General features: G+C 37.5%; 1 protein-coding gene across 2 annotated transcripts in view; it reads left to right on the plus strand.

Annotated features, from left to right (window-relative positions):
- The first annotated feature begins 2,728 nt into the window (after nt 1-2,728).
- LOC107714785 (semaphorin-4B-like) overlaps nt 2,729-15,254 on the plus strand; it is a 69,974-nt gene continuing 57,448 nt past the window's right edge. The window contains exon 1 of one of the 2 annotated variants that reach the window (XM_016520755.1): nt 2,729-2,872. The gene's annotated coding sequence lies outside the window, so the exon portion shown is untranslated. Of the gene's footprint in view, nt 2,873-12,818; nt 12,994-15,254 lie in introns of those variants that run through there. The other variant, XM_016520754.1, reaches the window with a different exon arrangement.

A 15,254-nucleotide genomic window follows, 5' to 3' on the forward strand; every position in this document is an offset into this window, starting at 1 on the left:
GTTTGAGAGAGGCGGGGCATAGAGGACCTACAATAATGTACAGTATTTGAAAAATAATGTGTTTTTTGAACATTAAAGCATGTCAACATATTCTGTTACACCAAATACACAAAATAATGATCTTTAAAATAGCATCATATGACCCCTTTAAGTATTGCTCAGATGTAGTTTTTCTTCTCATATTCCCTTTGAAAAAGAGTTCATGTGCCGGTAAACTGATGTGCTGTGGGTGTTGGCTTGCAGGCATGAGCAGTGTGGTGGTGGGTGGGGACGGCACTGTCTCTCTGGACCATCAGCCAACCGCTGTGACCACATACTCCCACACTGGCCCCTCGCTCACTGGCCTTAAGCTGCTCTATATCCTTGAAGCCACTTTGGCAAAAAACAGGCCACTCCTGATTCCATTTAAAAGCAAAGCGGATATTTGAGTGATGCTTGCTTGCCCAAAACTCCCCACCATAATGGACTTTTTTCACATTTTCAGGTTTCACAGAAGCGGAAGTCATCATAGTTGGGTAAACTTCTATAGCGGTGAATAGGAATCTACATCTAATATATATATATATTTAAATATATATAATTTTTATTTTGTTAATATTTAGTTAGCATTATTTTTATTATTTTTCTATGCATTTATTTAGGTGACATTAACGAAAATGATACTGGCAGTTTAAAAGGTATGTAAAGGACTACATTTTTTAGGCCGGTTGGATGTACTGCCAAATTCTCTGAAACGCCTTTGGAGACGGCTTATGGTAGAGAAATTAACATTCTATTCACGGGCAACAGCTCTGGTGGACATTCCTGCAGTCAGTATGCCAATTGCACGCTCCCTCAAAACTTGCATGTCTGTGGCATTGTGCTGTGTGATAAAGCTGCACATTTTAGAGTGGCCTTTTATTGTGGCCAGTTTAAGGCACACCTGTGCAATAATCATGTTGTCTAATCAGCATCTTGATATGCCTCACCTGTGAGGTGGATGGATTATCTTGGCAAAGGAGAAGTGCTCACTAACACAGATTTAGACAGATTTGTGAACAATATTTGAGAGAAATAGGCCTTTTGTGTACATAGAAAAAGTCTTAGATCTTTGAGTTCAGCTCATGAAAAATGGGGGCAAAAACAAAAGTGTTGCGTTTATAATTTTGTTCAGTGTGTAATAATATATATTAGTGCTGTCATCACATCCAAAATAAAAGTTTTTATTTACATAATATATGAGTGTGTACTGTGTATATTTACACACACTCATATATTATGTAAATTCCTGTTTGCTCAAATAGCAAAATAAAAACTCCATGATAGTGTTTTCATGACTTTCACAAATAGGAAAAAATAGAGAGAGCGTAATGAGGCAGACATAAAGATGAATCAGAAAATAATTTACTGTCTCTCCTGCTGTATTAGAAACACCCTATCAGCAGCGGTAACTATTTTTTTAGTAATTGGATGCAAATGTAGTGTAATACAAAATATAGTGTTATAAATGTACGTACACTGAAAAAAAAAAAAAAAAAAAAAAAAACTCAAAAAACAACCATCTACATTTTTATTAACTCACAAATGCAACCAAAATATATAACATGAACATTTATCTGACATTTTCACATCCTGTACCTCAATTGGGACATTCACAACAAAAAAATAGGCATACACATTTTTTTTTTAAATAATAAAGAAAATAAACAATTTGAAAAACAATTCTGGCTGCTACTATGGGCTCAGTGCTAAAAATATTCTCTACAGATAACCAAATTACAAGCAATAGCAGAAAATAAATACAACAAAGACACAAGTTCAATAAACAGTGCTTTTCAGGTTTTTTCAGCTCAGTCTAAAATAAATTTTCAGGTACGCTACAGAAATGTAATAATCAAATGTAAAATAACTGCATAGTCTTCACTGTATAAATTAAATATAGATTCATCATTTTTGATGTTACAAAGGTTATTTAGGCAGGAGCAGTGAGCACTTGTATTTTTCTTTGACAGCATTAGATGTATTATTAGTTTGCTTTAACTTTAAGAACGAAGCACAGATTTTATATATACTGATACACATGCCTTTTCTTTCTCAACTGTTTACGTTAAGACATATGCCTAACCGACTGTGTTTACTAGGATATTTGTTTTTTAGCGTTTCTAGTGTTGTTGTTGTTTTTTCCCATAACTTTCTCAAATATAACAGATCTATCTATCTATCTATCTATCTATCTATCTATCTACTAATTTCTCTAAAAATGTCCCTGCTCAATGATGGTTAGATAGATAGGAAAGATATATGAATGTACCTGCATTAGATTATACATTTTATTTCCATCCTGCTATCCATTATTGATGCCAAAATGGATGTGTGTGTGTACATATGTACAACCATTGTGCATAAACCTTAAATCCATCTCAACTGACATAATCCATTTCATAACTGCAGTTTTGAGCCGGCTGCAGTGTATTTTTCATCTGCAGGTTCTGTACTAACAGACTTACGTTATTAGACAGAAGGTGTAAAGGGGAGTGCCTCCTCTCCCCTCTCCCCTCTCCCCAGCTCTGCCTCCTCAGGACTGGAAAGCAATGATGTAATGTGCCTGGCTGCCTCAGAATGAGCAGCCCCCCTCTGCTGCGTTTCATTCCCCCTCTCTCTCTCTCTCTCTCGCTTTCTCTCTGCCTCTCTCACTCTCCCTCCCATCCTCTGCCGCTGCCTCTGCTGCTGCTGGTGCTGGTGGTGGCTGGCGTTTGTATGCGCTCGCGCTGTGCCTTGTGAGCTGCAGCCCTGGGCATCTCTGGGGATCCCTGCAGAGCTACTGTTCCTCTTCTCCCTGTGACGGCTGGGGCTCGCCCGCTCGCGGAAAAGACTCTCTCTCTCATCGGCCGAGGTAATTTATCTCCAAGCTGACAAATGTCATGTGTTGCAGGTTTTAAAAGAAAGGGAGCGAGGCAGGACAGGGGTTTTGGGCTTAGGGTCTGCTGAACAGCTGAATGAAAAGGTCTGCAGGCTGAAAGGCTGCTGTCACCGCAGCACTGGTGCCATGGCAATAGATTGAATTTGGTTTCCCGTGGCTGCCGCTGTCAGCTCTCCTCTCTAGCGGCTCTCACGCATGCACGCACGCACCGCTTCTAGAAAGGTGTTGGTTACCATGGTTAGGAAAGGATGGATTCCTCTGCTGGCTCATAGCTGGGTCAGCATATCACCTGGACTGCAGCCTTTTCAGAAGAGAACTGTGCTCTGAATGGATCTTCATTGTGGCTTGTAAGTAAGAACGTCTGTTTTATTCTGGAGGTTTAAATGAACAGGTGAACCTGCAGCTGTGATTGGTTTTGGTGCTTTTTGGTTAAGGTTTTATTACTTTGTTCACTAAGACTTGTAAATTATGCTGAGCTAACGTGGGAAATATGTTCCTGTTTCAGCATGAATGTGATATGTAGATTGATTTTCCTGCATATTTATGCATGAGGGACTGGGTGTGTGCATGGACAATGCTTCATACTATGGACAGGGTAAGCCCCTCTTGCAGCTCTTGTGTTTTTTTTTTCTTTCCTTCTATGATGTGCTGAAACACAGCTGGTGACTTCTATTTACAGAATTGCCAGTACATTTTTTGTTATGTTATACTCCAGTACGAAATGTATTAAATAATATTAAATATTATTTAAATATAATGCAATATTAAATATAATGCATAAACATATTAAATAAAGTTTATATTCTTATTATTAAAATAATTAACTATTTTTAAAATAAATATAATTAAAATGTAAAATCGTATTTTATTTGTGTGTGTGTGTGTGTGTATGTATATAAATATATTTTTGTTTGTTTGTTTTAAATATACAGTACAGTACAACAGTGTTTTCGCTCACTGTGAAATCCCGCACTTTGTCTGTTTCTTTTTTTTTTTATATTTCATGTGTCTGGACTGCTCCACGTGCATATGTGGTCATGACTAATTTATCCAGAGGATCTTTCCCTGTTATATCAGGAGACGGAAAATACCAGCAGCCTCCATGTCAATTTTGCATAAATAATTGATTGGCTAAGTTCGAGTAATTACTGCACTGTGTGAATATAAATCTCCTGCATTATAGTTGTAGCTTCTAATCCAGTCTTTCACAATCTTAATTTGCTCTTTTTCAACCTGAGCAATTGCAGATTTCCCACAGATTAACGGTATGTGCGTTTTAAAAGTCCTCTGGGGTTTATTAAAGAAACAGTAGGCTAGTCTCAATGTCAGAATCAAATAGTGTAAAGATTTTCTTTTGTGATGAGGATCTGTAAAATCTGCAGACCTGAGAAAAATGGCCCACTGTGATTGGTGGAATGGGACCATGTGGGCTTGTCGGGGGTCAATTTATGATTTCCCAGCGGGGAGAAGGTTATGTTTACTCAGGATGTGGTTGGCTCCTGCAGCTAGCACGCTTTATCTGTGAGAGGCTGGAATATGTGAGCGTTGCTTCACAATCACGTATTCTACACATCAATAAATTGATCCGATGTGTCCAAAAGAAGCACACTAACCTGAAACCTCTCTCTATTAAAAAAAGATAAAGCTTAGATTTTGTCACTCCATCCAACGAGCAAGACATGAAATGGCTATGGACTGAATGTTCCCTGAACGATTAGCCCATGTATCATGCGGTGCCCAAAAAACAGTTTTCTCAGTGAGTGTTTTTATTGATTTTTCTCCTACCAGACGGTGTGCCTGAATAAAAAAAAAAAAAGCAGCAGCTTTCCCCAGGAAACATCTAAATTTCACAGTCGTAATGTTGCAGTTGAAGGATTTCGACAGACATTTTGACTCTAAGACGCTTAGCTTCTCTTCGTGAAGATGCGAATGCCAGGATTTAGCTTTGCAGCAGGTGATTTTTACTGCAAAGAAGTTGCTGGAGATCTTAAAATAGAGCCGGTTGAAGGGGGTGTCCTCCAGTGAGTTCACTTCCATGTTGCATTATAGTAGGATTGTGTGTCCCCTAATATTGTGCAAGGTCAGGGAGTCTCTGGAGGAGTGCTGTTTAGTCTGGCTGAAGCTACAGATCATATGGCCCTTCGTGTAGTGTTGTTAGTTAGCTTAGCGGTCTTGACAGCGTCTTTGTCTTATTTCAGTATTGTTCATCTCACACACATTCACAAACTAGAAACCAGGACAAAGGCCTCTGAAGGGACAGACATAGTGTGCGTAGTAAATTCCAAATTTGTGTGTCAGCATGGCATTGAGCAATCAATCAGTTCTGTTAATTATAAACCTCAACTCTGTTTAAAAACCTGCTTAAGTCGGCCTAAGCTGGGTTGCTAGATTTATCTGGCCAAAAGTGCCGTAATGTTTCCAAAATCTCTTACAAGGCTGGGTTACTACAGTAACTAAGACCAGCAAACAATCTGATTGGTGTAAGATGTTCTTTTGCAGTGTGAAAGTGGCTGATTTGAAGTGCTACATACTACATACTTCATACAGTATACAAAGAACGTTTTGAATGATTTTAATTCCCTGATGAAATAAAACATCTTAAACTAGCTGGTTTGGCTGGTCTTGGTTGTTCTCCCAATATCACACTATGTTTGTTCATTTGGGCCAGAGGAGAACTGGTCCACTGACTGAGTCTGGTTTGTTTTTGTCAATTTCTGTCACCTGATGGAGTTTAGGCTCTTTGCCCCTGTCACCTTTGGCTTGGGTCTGGGTTTAAAAGACACTTAATATTCAGTAATATTATCGATTTGACTGCACTGACACTATTGGATGAGAACAAAACTTGAACTGAGCTGAATAACAACACTGTTGCCCTCTGTAGAGCTGCTTATAGCTGAATTGAACTTGTTTCATAACTGATGAACTTTCCACAGTTATTGAACTGAATCACTAAATTGAGCTGAATAAAGACACTGTTGTCTTCTTTAGAGCTTGCTTTACAGCAGAATTAGAATTTGTCTCATACTTGAAGAAGTTTGCATTATTGATTGTTATATTCTGTTAATTACTGTGAAACTGCGTTGAATCTGTATTGTAAAGTAAAAAAGTGAGTTGAAAAAGTGACATAGTATTTTAATGATCGACTTGTGTCATCCACCTTGGTGGGTTTTAGTTTTTCACTGAGGTCATCCCAGTGCATTCTGGGATTGCACTCTGGGAAAGATACAGTACATGCAATGCCACTTTAATTATGCTGACTCTTAAAGCTAGACTTTCCTTGTCCGTGTTCCACTCACGGAGAGTTTAGATGATGTCATTTTTGTCATTAGCACAGTCCGCTGATGTCTGCGCACACTATCCATGTGGATCCTGATTTTGAGTCCGTGGGGACTTGTGCATGCCAGTGTTTAAGTGCTCAACACAAAGGTCCACTAGGTAGTGCACACATTCATGAAATGTACTTTAAATGGCTTGTATGTTCAACTGTGCGCAAGACGGAGTGAAAAATGAATACCTGAGCCTTAGGTTACCTTGTTTAATCTAAAGTTTAAGTTTTTGCACCAGGAGTGTTTATAAAATTGCTTGCTATGTTTTGAATCAGAGCTAATATACAGTGGGTACGGAAAGTATTCAGACCCCCTTAAATTTTTCACTCTTTGTTATATTGCAGCCATTTGCTAAAATCATTTAAGTTAATTTTTTTTCCTCATTAATGTACACACAGCACCCCATATTAAATTCTACATATGTGTGTCAGAATTGCACTGAACTAAAATAGCCCTAATTCAGCTTTAACATGTTCAAAGTTTGTCTAAAAAGATTGTGTCGCAACGGGAACTGTATAGGGATGAGTGGCAATATATGGATTATACTGTAAATATCTGTCTTGTGCTTAAACGATATTGTGAAAATGTGAGTTAAAAGTAAACATATTGATAATATAAGTCATTACACCAAGAAAGTCTCCAAAAAGATGTATTTTTTATCTGCAGCGCTGTCTTTCCTTGTGTGTGTGTCCTTGGCTGTAATATGAATATTAAGAACTAGTATTGACTCCCCAAGATTTTTTTTTGTCACGGTTCATCGCTTGCCCAGGTTGATTACTCTCAGCTGTGCTGAAACAAAACAGATGCTCCTTTTACAGGCTCAGCAGCACTAGAGTAAAAATGCCCGGCTGCACTTTTTTCGAGACATGACCTGGTTATTAAAACCTCTTTTTTGGGGCTGTCCACTTTTGCCTCAGATCAGGCATCAGTATGCCAAAGTTGAAAAGAAAAGCAGCAGCAAGGCTTTTTGTTTTCATTTGATAGAGTTAATTAGTGTTTTATTTGAAGCCCCCCTGAGGTCTGGCTCAAATACAAGACTTCTGTTCGCTCTTGGCCCTGCTGAATAATTAATAACTGAATAACTGAGCTGTGTCCTCACCGCAGGGACAGTATAGGGACACTTAGGTCAAGTCCAACAAATTCTTGAGCTATATTTTAAACAAAAATAGCTTAAAGTTGTTGTTTCAAACCTCAAGGTCAGTTTGTTCTGAAATTTAAGCACGTATTGCTGAATGCATTATTGCCATACACAAAATCAGGTCGTATGTCATCACCAATCATGAACAGGGAAGCATTTAACTGACGCCACTATTGTCTGTTAATTATTTTTATTGACAGGAGGGGGAAGTTGGGCAGGTGGGATGACAAATGATCTGTTACACACTGCCAGGGGAATTGTCCTGGCAGACACATGAAAACAAACCATGGTTCCTTTGATATGGACATTTAGAGCCACCTGAGGAGAAGTTTGTCTGCTTTACGCTTGGTCTCAGCTGACTCTCTTTCTCCATTTCTTTGTGAACAGCAGATATTTCTCAACTCAATATTTCAGATTTAGAAAAGATACATTGCGTACAGCACACTTTTCAGACAGTGTTTTGCAACAAGTGTGTGGTAATATCTTGAAATTGTTAAGATCTAATATTGTTATATCTCTCCTAGGATTACATAAAATATTCAGTCTGGTGCTGAAACGAAAAAAAATATGATGTATCAATTAATTAAACAACAACAAGTGATTATAAGAATGTAAAATCTTAATAATTATAATAATAATAACAATTATTATTATTATTATTAATTTTATTTTATTATAATAAAATTATAATTTATTTATAATATTATAATTTTAATTACATTTATAAATGTAATATAAATATACATTCGTAAAATTATTATTATTTTTTTTCCCCCATTGTTTTTTGTAATGTGTATATATCGTTGTTGTTATTATTATATGTTTATATGTTGTTGTTGTTGTTGTTATATGTTGTAGTAATAATATGATGGCTCCAGCACCAAACTGGATATCATTCATTAATTAATAAATTAATTAATATATAAAAATAATGGTAATAATATTAAAATATATAATATAAATTTGTATAATATTTTGTATTAAAATATTAAATAATTATTTTATTACATGTTGTTGTTGAAATAATTAGTAAAGGGTATTGTATGTAATCCTAACAGAAATACAACCATTTAATTTTTCCAGCTGACTAAAGTAACCAGAAACGCAGTGTTTGCAGTAACTTTTGGTTCACAAGCAGATAAGAGACAGAAGCTAAAGGCCTGGGGGCTCTTGATGAGTGCTGGCGTCGACACACGCTGATGGCAGAACTTGTAAGGTTTTATGAGGGTGGGACATTAGTCATCCAGATGAAAGTAAATGTGAGAAGTATTTTTTGATCTTTCACCAGTCAAAATTTAATCTGGACCCCAGGAGACATTCTCCCTCAAATGCTTGTAAAAAAAAGATTAATGCCACTATATATGAAATGAATTCTCATGATTTACATACTGCTTGTCACAGCATAAACAGGAGTGTTTTAAAGCAATGTGATGTACCACTTTCACTTTTTTACTGACTTGCAATCAGCGTTACGACTCTGTAATCGGCATAACCTGTAATTAGTGTTTAGTGAACAAACTGGTCCGTAGAGGAAACTAACAGACATTAAATTACTGAAGTTGTTGTTTATCAGTCTATAGAACAGCTTTGGATGGTTTATTACATCAGAATCAAAATTAATTTAACTATACACTTACTTTTAAACACAATTAGACAGGCCCCGATCTTTTATTTATCAATCAGAATAATGTAAATAACAACAAAAGGCTGTATATAAACATGCGCATTCAGCAAATTTCAGGCTGAAGCTGTAATCAATGTTGTGCTTTATTCAACATAAGCCAAGCATCTTTATTTGTCTCATTCTCATAATCCTGTTCAGAAGGAGCTTTGCCGTCACCTCCTGTGGTTTTGGCTATCTGTCAGTCTCTGCACAGAGACACAATTGTTGATTCAGATTTAGAGAAGAGCAAGGCACTTCACATCAAAACAAATCAGTTTAAAACCTATGCACTAATTCTTGCTATTCCCAGCTTGAGAAAGCAGTATTCTTTGCAACAAGAGTCTCATTTGTGATTTCACAAGTTAGAGCACTAAAAGACTGAGGATGATTGCAATACCAATTCAAATCTATAGAGGTCAGAATAACTATTTGTCACTGATGAGAATATTGACACTCAGGTTATTTCAGTGTTTTATACTTTTGATTATTTGTTCATATATGTATTATTAAAATGTAAAAAAAAAAGTTTATAATTCATTATATATGTTAATGTAAGAGGATAAACAAGCTCCTGTGTGACTTTTTTTTTTTGGAGATATTGAAACTGTTTTTGCCCATAAAAGGAATTTTAGTGGGGTCCAAAACAACATTTGACCTGTCTTGTTGTATAGGCATTTCTCAAAATGTTTTCTTTTGTGTTCCACAGAAGAAAGAACGTCTTACCAGTTTGTAACAACATTTGGGTAAGTACATTTTCATTTTAGGGTGAACTATCCCTTTAAAGATGTCAGTTCTCTATAATCTAAACAGCTCTAATCTGTGTTCCAATTTCGGGGATTACGCACCCCCTATAGAGAGATTAACAGAGCTGAAAACTTTTGAGTCAATGCTTCCCCTTTCTGGGTATACATGAAGCCCTGGGAGTTTAACTTCAGATGACAAATGAGACAGAGGGGACCACGGCAAAGCTGTCTGTAAGATATTCACGCCACATCAGTCAACCCAGAGGTTCGGGGTGGGGGGTGGGGGGCACATTGTGGATCTGGAGAGTGCTGATGAAGTTTGCATTCAGGTGCTCTTGGGTCAAATGACAAAATGTTTGTTTCTGAATCTTTACATGCAAGTCTAAACAAAGTAGATGCACGATTTGGTTAGATTTGGTAGATTAGGTTGTCTGTGTTTGATTACACAAAAATGATTGAACAAAAGTTTGCAAATAAGAAAAAGAGGAAATTGAGTCCAAATTACTGACAGCTAAATGCAAACAACAACTGGATGATGGGAAGGAAGTGGTTGGAAATGATAGAGGGTGTTTTAACCTGCCAGAACACATCTTGATTTAGGAAAGTGAATTTAAAATATTCTTATTTTTTTACTTCCTTATTTTCTGAAATTCCATTATTAAAATTAATATTATACTGGCATAAAAGATTCCAAAAAGTGGCTTTTCCAGTAATGCAATAGAAGAACTAGTTTTGCATTGCCACAAAAACCTTTCAGTAAACAGTTCTTAAAATAACCATATTTTCTTAATGTGATGAACATTTTAATAATCTAATGAACCTTCTTCCACTATAAAGAACTTTTTGTGCAATGGAAAGGTTCCATGAATGTTGAACGTGGAACCATGGATGCCAATGAAGAACCTTTATTTTTAAGAGTGTAGTCTGTGGCGTCTCTGGTTAGTGGCAGTAGTCTGGGGGGGGATTTACATATTCCTTTTTGATCATGATGCATAATGGTAGACCAGTCCTGACTGGTATTAAGGGACGGAAAGGGGGTGGAGTCCCAGTCTGCATTTGGCGTCTGTAAGTAAGAGGCTGATAAGTGGCTCAGCTCTGCTTCCCGGCTCTCGTGACACGCTTGTGTCTGCATTTGGCTCGTCCCCGTCTCTTAATGACGGCATCCCGAAGCCTGACACCCCAAACCTACCATTCCATCTGCCTGCTTAGCATTTCCCCTCAATACATAATTAGCAGCACTATTTCAGTCACAGGGATTCCCAACTGTGACTGTTCCTCTATTACGCTCCATAGTTCTCTTTCCTTGTTAACTAGGGCATGATTAGATGATTTGTCACTGAGATCTTTCAGTTGTTCCAGCACCATCCGTATTAAGCATTTAAGTGACATTTTAAGGACTGGTTTTAACACTGATGTGAGTCTTCTTTAACAGCTCACATAAAAAGAAGTGTCGGCTCGTTAGGCTGTGATTGGAAATACTGTGTTTTGGGAGAGGCTTTATAATGCATGATTTCTGTGAATATTGTCACTCACATGCTAGAAGGTGACTGTCACTCAGCCAGGAATAACACTATTATGGTGTTGTATGTAAAGTGTTGTAATGTGAGCCGAGGGCAAGCGGTGTCTGTTGAACTGTAGGGGTATTTAGTTTCAAATAACGACCTTTATGAACTACACTATGCTGTCTTACCTCCTCACATATTATGTTTTATAGATGTTAATTAGGAACTGCAGTGCTGTGTAGGACTGTAACCATCATAGATAAGATTTATTTGTATAGCAATTACATACATAGGGGTAATTCAAAGGGCTTTACATAACCATGATAAGAAGAGAAATTACGAAATTATTTCTATGTGCGGTCTTACTTTGGTGGCCTTAACTACTATGTATTTACATTTAAATTAATCATTTGATACAATGCACTTATTGGGTACATACCTGTTTTTACATTGTACTTACATTTTAAAAGTGCATGTAATTACATCTGTAATTAATTTATGTAATTACATTTATAATTACACTGTTGACCCATCCCTTACACCTTAACCCACCCTTAAACCAACTCATACCACCAAACCTGTCCCTAACCTTACCCGTATCCCACCTCAATAGCAGCAAAAGTGTTTTGCAATACAATATGAACACAATAAGTGCATTGTACATATTTTATGTAATTACATAGTAGTTAAGTCCACCTAATATAAAGTGGGACCCTATGTACTATTAAATAATAATAATATTAATAATAATAATAATAATCAACACTGAGGGGGCCCTATGCTCCAATATTATTATATTAAAATATTTTGGAAAGTGGTTGATCAAATTATTACTTTTACATTTAATCCTTCCATCATCATCACTACTACTACTACTACTACTAATCTTTTATGTATTTATTTTTCTCTTAGTTAATATTCATTTACTTGTTTATTAATTATTAATATAATTAAATGTATTTTAATTTATGAATTTAATTTAATTTAATTATACACACTGAGGAGGACATATGCTCCTTAAAATGTTTAGGATAGTGTTCGATCATTATGTTTCCCAAAGTTCTTAAACTTTTACATTTAGTCCCCCAAACACTGAATATAGTTACTTTATTGTTCGTAAGTCTTTAATATCAAAAACTAAACTCTTAATCTACTTCTAAAGACCACAGTTTGAAATAGCTTTTAAATTTATAAAACTCCCTGTCAACGTTTTTTTTCCCCCTTTCGTTTTATTTTTCTTCATTTAGTATGAATGCTTTTAACTAGTTCAGATCATTTAAGCTTGGAAAGTGGCGTTGTTGAAAGCTGAAATTCAAGCTTAAGTAACTACTACAACTGAAACTAAAGGTTAGCAAGAAATCTTGTGATTTCCTCCCAGTCTTTGTAATGACTATCAAGGACAGTGCTGTCTACCTCGCTCTCTCTCTCTCTCTCTCTCTCTCTCTCTCTCTCTTTGCTTCTCTTACTATGTGAGCGTGAGGGGAGGAGCAGTGATTAAGAGGGAGGCTTTACTACACCAGCGTGTCAGATACACATTCAGTCACAGCAGCAAACAGAGCATGAGTGTGAGCGCTGTACTACCGATCCCACATCCAGACCTATAAACAGATGATTCTAGCAGTCTCAAAGCTGGATCTACTGACAATTCTCAAGGACTCTGATTTCCATTGGGATTTCTTTTTTCCTTTGAGGAACGAGTTGGAAACCTGTGTCTGAAAGAGAGTAAGTAGCCTACTCAACTCTTCTTGCTTCAGTGCCTTTAACTGGTTGCTGTTAATGATTGATTGGTGTCTGCGGGAGTGTTTGGTTAGTGTGCAAATGAAAGGGTTTTATAGCACTACACTCCTGTTAGACGCTCCAGGCTAGTGGCGTGGCTGCACGGGGGTTTGTTATTGCAAGGGGCTGCTGGGATGGGAGGGATGGAGGGGGAGGGTGTGTGCTGACACAAGACAATCCCTCTACAGTAAGACCTTATCTGCAAGGTGATAGCCGGTCGTAGCGGATCACAGGACAGCGAGCTCAGTCTGCTTCTGTTTGTATGCGTGCCTCAAGTGCCTCAAGTTTGTTTGGGTTTGGTTTCAAACGATCAGTTTTGCAGGGTGTGTTGCAGTTTGGGTTGGCCGGTGTGTATGAGCTCTTTGGCAGTTTGACTTAGAGAAGCTTAAAGCTCTGTCTCTTGAGCTGTGGAGTTTAGTATCTTTGCGCACACTCTCTGCCAGAAGACGGGAGCATATGTGGCAGGCAGCATTGTCGGCGTGGAGGAACTTTCCATGAACTCTGGATGGGGCTTTGCAAGTGAAGGGAAAATTTGGAAAGTGAGAAGTGCGAGGTTCTCCATTAGAAGGTCATGTGGTTTTGGCATCTTTGGAAATCTGTGATTGGGTCAAGGGCATGAGTGAACACTGCAGGTGTTTGTTGGAAACACAAACTTCTTGCTTGTTTTGCACTGGTAGTCATCCATAGATTAGTGACTATTAATGCATTACAAATCAAAGCCTCCCACAGAAGTAAATATGAAACCATTTCAGTGAAATATTATATTTTTTGACATATGTGGGTTGGTTTTCTCAGTAAATGGGATTTAGGATGGAATGTTAATTTGAATTACATGAGAAAACTACATGGTGCTTTACGTGGTGAATTAAAAAATAAATATTTTTTTTACATTTACTTATCCTCATGTTGTGCATGACCCTGCATGACTTTCTTTCTTCTGTGGAACACAAGATATTTAGAAAAATGTCTCAGCATTTTTGGCAAAACAACTGTTCATGTTATTTTGGACCCCACTGGCTTTCATTCTAAGGACAAAAATGGTTAAACATTCTTCAAAATATCTTCTTTTGTGTTCCACAGAAGGAAGAAACTCACTTCTGTTTTAGAAAAAGTTTGGTTTGGTCTTTAATATAAAGACCCCAGCATTGGTAGTGAGATCATCATGGATGACCATATTTGTATTCATGTGAGTATGTGCAATCAGTGCAAATCTGCACATTAAGTTCATGTCCAATGAGAGATTTTCTTTTCTTTTTAGCCAGCAGCTTGTTGGACAGCTGCACATGGGAGATAACCACTCCAGTTTAAGAATTGTAGGGAACGGTAACAAACACAGCAATTTTAGCCATCTTCAAAGAGCTGCACGTTCATGCCATTTACACTGTAGACCTACTTCTCTGTGAAGACTTTGAGGGAATGGTATTTTTTGGAAAAGTTTGATGCATGACAGAAGAGGTATAGAGGTGGAATAGATGACATGAACGAAGAGCATCAGGGAGAGTTGGAATGATTGTACTGTTAGCCTTTCTCCTGTGTTTTTCTTTGGTCTGATCCATAAAGACAGCAGCTGGCAATAGAATTCTGGCTACAGGAGCCTTGACAATGGTCAGCCTGTGTGAGGCTGTCAGAAACTGTTTGGCTAGTTGGTAAAAACCGGTGCCTGTTATATCAATAGTGCACAGCCTGACTACAGCTCCTGTCACACACAATACAACACAATAAACTATTAGACAAGAGAGTTTAAAAGTCAGAGAGTGCATTTGAATGGACAGTTGGACAAGCTGCTTGGCCCGTCTGAAACAGTTAGACGTTTTAAAAAAACTTTTAAAAAAAATAATAATTAAGTTGGTTAGCTGATCTTATTTGGTCTCCCAGACTGTAAAACCTGTTGGCTGCTCAGCTAGCCAAACACCAGCTTGGCCAGACTGGGAGAACATCTTAATAAAACTAAGACCACCAAACCAGCAGGCTGGTATACATATTTTTACCCCTTCTTTTTAAGCATTGAGTATGCTGGTTTGCTGGGTTTTGTTGCCTTAAAAAACATCTTAAACCAGCCTACACAGGTTTTGTGTTTTGCTGGTCTCCCAGGCTAATTTTAGAGGGGTTTTGAAGACTTTTCAGCCGGTCAGTTTGTAAGATCAGTTGGCTGCTCAGCTAAACTCCTGCTTGGCCAGACTTGAAGACCAACTTAAAGCATCTCAAAC

This window comes from Sinocyclocheilus rhinocerous, unplaced genomic scaffold (genome assembly GCF_001515625.1).
Source record: "Sinocyclocheilus rhinocerous isolate Xijiao unplaced genomic scaffold, SAMN03320098_v1.1 scaffold58, whole genome shotgun sequence".
NCBI classification, from domain to species: domain Eukaryota; kingdom Metazoa; phylum Chordata; class Actinopteri; order Cypriniformes; family Cyprinidae; genus Sinocyclocheilus; species Sinocyclocheilus rhinocerous.